Source organism: Ailuropoda melanoleuca, chromosome 16 (genome assembly GCF_002007445.2).
Source record: "Ailuropoda melanoleuca isolate Jingjing chromosome 16, ASM200744v2, whole genome shotgun sequence".
Taxonomy (NCBI): domain Eukaryota; kingdom Metazoa; phylum Chordata; class Mammalia; order Carnivora; family Ursidae; genus Ailuropoda; species Ailuropoda melanoleuca.
This window is the reverse complement of record NC_048233.1, coordinates 43,819,478-43,825,477: the sequence shown is the minus strand read 5'-3', so window position 1 is coordinate 43,825,477 and position 6,000 is coordinate 43,819,478.

Sequence of the window (6,000 nt, the reverse complement as noted above, 5' to 3'; positions counted from 1 at the left end):
CCAGATTTATGGTCAGCCCAGGGCTTCTCATTGGCCAAACGCTGACAGGACTTGATTTAACGCCTCCTCTCATTGGCTGAGCTTGACAGGCCGATTTACGAGTCACTCTACCATTGGCCAAACAGCCTTGGCGCTGATTTACGGCTCAGCGGCGGCGGGGAAGGGGGGCGCCGCTGGGGAGTGAGGATGCCCCTCCCCTCGCCACCGCTTCCTTCTCCCTCTCCCCTGCTTTCTCCTTTCTCTCCCTCCCTTCAAGGAACCGCACTCACTGTACCTGTTTCTCAAGCCCCCTCCTCCCTTCTTTTTCATCCCTCGGGAGGAGAATTGGGGTGGCGGGGCGGGGGATCCGAAACAGAGGATGGGAGCTGGAGGGGTAAACATGGGCGGGGGAGATCTGAGGGGTAGGAGTGGGGTGACAGTAGAGTAGGGAGAGAAGATTGAAGAGGGAGAGAGAATGAACTGAGGAGCGAAGGGGAAACGGGATCAAAGGGGGTGACGGCAAAAAACGAAGGCTGGGGAGAAAGGGGAGACTGAGGGACGGGAAGAAGGGGATCTGAGGAGAAGAAAGGAGAGACTGAAAAGACAGGGCGCATTTGAAGGGGCAAACGGGCTGAAGCGGGGGAGATCCGGGAACTGGGAGACTTCTTTTCAAACCTCACTATCCAGACTGCATAAGAGACTGAAATTTCCCTTCAGACAATGGCTCTGAAGAGGAAGGGGCTTAGAGGAGCAGAGGCGCAATAGACGTGAGACAGGGGCAAGGAAGGAGAACTGGAAAGTAAGGGCGAAGGAAAGGGGAAGAAGGATGGAGAACTAATGGAGAAGACAGAACTAAGGTTGGGGTGGGGGCGCGTAGTGAGAAAAGACCAATGCCCAGAGGAACTACTGAGAGGAATGACGCCTGCTCCTCCTCTCGAAGACCCACGGGCGCCTGCGTGGGGGCAAGTCCGCCCCTCCCCCCTGCGTGTTCCACTTCAAGGCTGCGGTGGGCTCCCCTCTCCCCACACCTCACTCCTCCCCCTCGCCCACCTCCCCAGTTAAATTTATGAGTTCAGGGCTGGCCTTCAGGAATTAGGAATATTTATGCTTCTTTGAGAGTGAGGTTTGGAAGGTGATAAATAAGGGGCCATGGTTGGGGGGTGCAGCTGGGGGCTCCTATTTTTAGCGTGGCCAGTTTCCCAAGGCCCCCACCCACCAGTTCCCTCTCATCCTCAGCCAGAGAAGGGAGCGCTGAGGGAGGTGGGGAATGGGTTTCAGATATCAGGAAGGGGGTTTGACTACCCTGGAGAGCCCCTCAGAGGACTGCAGATCTTTGCAGCAGAAAGGATTGAAGGCAGATGGGGGAGGAACTTTCCAAGTATCCTGGCATTCTTATAGCCCCTGGAGTGCAGTTACAGCATTTCTGCAGAAGATGGAGAGAAATGGGGAGAAGACAGTTTCCCCTCTGCCCCCCTAAGTTCAGTTGCTGAGAAATAGGGGCGAGGAGCCAGGAAATTCAGAGGCAGGTTTCTCTGGCTGGCATGTCACCTCCCTCATTGGGAGAGCAAGATTTGAAATCCCCCACCCCCCCCCCAGACCACGACCTGGGTCCCTGGGAAAGGAGGCTAGGAATGTGGGGCTCAGGGCATCTCCTAGGAGTCTCAGCCCCCAACCTGTCCACCCCCACTGCTGGCTGAGAATTAAAAACAGCCAGTAGTTCTTGATACTCCCTGCCCTGGGCCTCCAGGAAATGAGGGAGAGGATCTGTCCTGTGATCCACATGCCATCTGCAGCCCTCAGCTCCCAGAACCATGTGTTTGTGACCCCCACCCCAGTCAGAGGACTGGCTCTGGGCTTGGGTAGTGAACAAAGATAGGGGTCAGTGGGATGGCGGGGGTGGGGTGTCTAAAGAGAACAGAGAGAGCTGGAGAAGAGCTGCCCCCTTCCCCACACACTGTGCCCTCCATTCACTATGGCTTTAGCAAGGATAGCCATAGTGCATGAATGCAAGCACACACACCAGACTCTGCTGCCTGGAGTGCGAGAAGGGAGGGAGAGAAGGGTCTAGACTGGCCCTTTAAGAGCCACTTAGGGTCAGGAAGCCTGGGCTTTCAGAGGGGAAGGAGCTGATGTCAGAAGACGGATGGGCAGCAAGATGGGGATTGATGCTAATGGGGGAGTTAAAGCTAAGTACCCAGACACTCAGAGGGCAGAACTGCAGATCTGTCTTCCTTATGCTCACCCCCCCCCAACACCAAACCAAGGCTGTAAATCTGCCTTCTCAATTGGGGGAAGGGGGAGCGAGGAAAAACGAGATGCTCTTTTCCCTTTTCCTGTTTTTTCCTTAACCTGTGCCATCCTCCACCCCAATTCCTTTGTCCTCTCCCAATCCATGACCCCTTTCCCCTAAAATTTCCAATGTTTGACTTTCCATCAGGAACTGAGGTAGTAATTTCAGCTTGTAGAAGGAAACCACAAGGACTCCGCCACCAAATACTGGATGGGAGTGGGTTGGTGGGATTGTGGTGAGAGGCCAGTAGGCTGGAAGCTCCCTATTGCCTCAGTTTCTCTTCCTTCCACCTTCCACCTCTTTTCACTTGGAGGTAACTCTAGCGGCCTTCTCCCAGGACAGTAAAGGCAGGAAGTAGGATGTTGGGCGGCAGGAGCTGGAATGAGTGTGAGAGCTTCAGAGTCGGGTTTGTCCAGCCCTCTGACACACTGAGATGCTAGAGGGGTTAGTGGGCCTCCAAGGGCAGTTGGGGAAGCTGCAGGAGCTGTCCACAGAACGATACATGGTTTGGTTTCTCGGAAACTCCTGGATCATACTGTTCCCTCTCCTTGACCAAATACCCTGCCTGCTGAGTAGAGACAATTTCGGGCCAGTAGTCTATTTATTGTAACGGCAGGGTCCAGCTGCTCCTCATACCTCTTAGGAGGCCCCTTAGTTGGGGATCTCAGGGAGGAAGGCCTTCTCAGAAGGGTTGGAGTTAATAACCCTTGGGGAGTTCCATGACTTTCTTTACTTTCAAGTAAGTCTTTCAGACCCATAATGACATTTCTCTCTCTCTACTGGCAGTCAAGGCCTATTCTGGAGAAGTCCTTCTATGTTAGAGGAAGTCCCTTTCTATCTCATCTGTTGCAGGGCTAAACCTGAACTCCTTTCTAGTCCTGGAAACAACTGCTGCCTGATTGCTCCCTGGTTTCCAAATCCTCCTCAGTATCCATAAGAGAAAGACCCTCTCTTCCCTCTTCCCAGGTTTTACTTCAGAGGCCTAAGATCACCTTGAGGCCATGCTCTCTCTGTTTCCTAAGTCTTCAGGGACTAGGGAGAGAGCAAGGTTGGAGTGAGAAAAGTTGGATGTTGTGAGCCACAGCCATTGGAACCCAGGCTTCCAGCCTCCCAGCATCTGGCCAAGCACTCCCTCCCATCTCAGGGAGGTCAGCCATTGCCCTCAGCCCTGGTCTCTGGCTGCTTCTCTGTCCTGATGATAAATCCTGTCTTTGTCTCCCCCTCCAACCTGGGGCCCCAGGCGGCTGGGGGTCAGAGGCTGGGGGAGGGGTCAGCATGGAGGGTGGAGGGGGGACAGACACAAGGAAAGTGGGAGGAAAAGATGGACAGGAGCAGCTGGTGAGCAGGCACTGGGGGTGGGCAGCGAGGGGATGGGGCCTCTTGATTCTACAGATCCTGACTGCACATTCCAGCAGGCCAGCATTCCGAGTAAGCAAGCCAGGATTCTTACTGTGTGGAAGTACCTTGGGAATGACCCCTGGGAAATCAGCAATACTGGGAGATGGGGGTTGGTGTGGGGTGCCTCAAGGAAGGAAGCTGCTGAAAGAAATGGGTGAATGAGAATATTGTGAGAATCAGACTTATCCCCACCAGACCCCTACACATATGTGCTGTGCACGCACACACTCAGACAGACAGACACACATGCATGTACACATCCAAGATTTATGGCCCATCAGTATGAGGGAGCCCAGGAGAGCCAGGCTGCCCCTGGGCTGGCCCCTCCCCAGCTGCCTTCTCTTGCTGTGACTTTCCCATCTCCGTCTCTCCATTCTTTCCTGTTCCCAGGCTTGCTGCTCTTTTCTTGTGTCAGTTTCTCTTACTCTCCCAGTTCGTTATGCTGGCTTTCTGCTATCTGTCAGCCTCGGCCTCTTTGTCTCTCAGTCACTTTCTCTCTCTCACTGGGCTTCTCTATCTTACTCCCCCCCACCCCATTTCCTTGGACTCTCCATCTGTCCTGCCTCTGCTGTTCTTCAGCCCAACAATTCCTTGGTACCTCAACTGCCACCCCAGAGCCTCAGAGTGATGGGAAGGAAAAAAGAGGCTCTGCATGAGGCCCTGCTTTGGTGGGAGGTCTGGGACCATATTGTGTGTTATGATATGGGATGGGAAGGGGGGACAGGGAAGCCATATGACCAGAAGAGAGGCTCAACTAAGGGAGAAAAGATGGAAGGATGGAGGAGAGAAAAGAAACAGAAGAGCAAACACTACGGAGAGGAGGGTAAGAACTAAAGGTTCCCTTTAAGTGTAGTTTGGGTCAGTCTGAATGGGAGGAGCTGAGGGGCATCTACTGAGTCACAGTGAGACATAGATCCAGCAACAGGATAGGGAGACCCAGCCAGAGAAACAAAGATGTGATGTCCACCAGGCAGCCACAGTTCTGGGCTCTCTCGCCTACCTAAGGTCTCGCAGACCTCTTTCTCCTCTGCAGTCTTGGAGTGCTGGTTCCCTCCCCACTCCCCTCCTCCTCCCCTAACACCTCCCTTCACCACCAGCCCAAATGACATCAGCTCTGGCTGCCACTGTCCTCAGCCCTGCTGATGTACTCTCCCATGGGTGAAAGAGAGGCCAATCACCTCCGCCTCACCCATTCATTCTCCAGCCCAGGAGCTGGGGCTTATACATGCTAGCACCCCAGGGTGGGGTAGGAGGGGGCTGTACCAGGAAGCCATCTGCAGGACACGGTAGAAAAAAGGGGGGGCCTGGGCACCAGGGGGAGGGAGACGAGGTGGAGGGGGGCTCTTGAGGAAGAGGGGCTGCAGCACTAAATCACCCAGTGGGGGGGCTCGCTCTGCCTGAGCTCAGTGGGGTGGGTAAAGGATAGACATTTGGGGAGGGGGAAAGAAGAATGGCGAATCGCCACATCTGGCAGGCAGGTGTCTGGCACTGTTCAGGCTGCAGTCACTTTCCCAGCCAAAGGGGAGGAAGGGGGAGAGGGGAGGAGGGGCTTCCCAGGGCCCCCTGGGGAAGAGGGAAAAGCTTACAGAGACCCAGAGGCCCAGAATCAGACGGAGACCAATGGAGGGAAATAATCAGACCCTGCTCCCCAGTCTCTGCTTTAGTCAGTGCTGGAGAAGGGTTTGCTCACAGTCCTGAAAGAAAATTGCTGGCCAAGACTGGATAGGCCAGGGCACCAGAGTTCCGTTCTTCATGGGAAACGAGAAGGCAGGAAAAGTTCAACCAGGCCAGGCTGGGAAAGCAAGCTCAGAGAATTTCAAGTTTGAGAACTGGTTAGAGCTCCATTTTCCACACGGTCACTGGTCAGCAAAGCCCCCCCCTCCTCCACTCTCTCATTCACATGCCCTCCCCAACCAGGGTCAATGCTGAGTGGTCAGCAGACAGTAAGCCTGCAGACTGCTTCTTCCCCCTCTCAGACAGGCAAAAACAAAGATACCTAGCCCTCCCCCGACCCCTGTAGCCCAACTTTCAGTGGACTGCAAGGGTGATAACCCAAGCATTTTCTTTTTTTTCTACCTGCTGAGGGGGTTCCGGGCAGAGGGGCCCCACAGCTGCTCTGAGCTTAATTGCCAGGTTCTCATACAGCAGGCAAGGCTGGACAACTCGGTCTCATGTCTTGGTGCTGGACAGGCTCTTCCCACTCCCATTACCTTCCTTCCCTCATCCTTTCCTGAGGTGCTAATGTGGTCTCTCCCGCTTACTCCAGGAATTGCAGGCCCATCTTATGAGCTGTAGAGGTGACTGAGAAGGAGACCCTTCAAAACTGCAGTGCA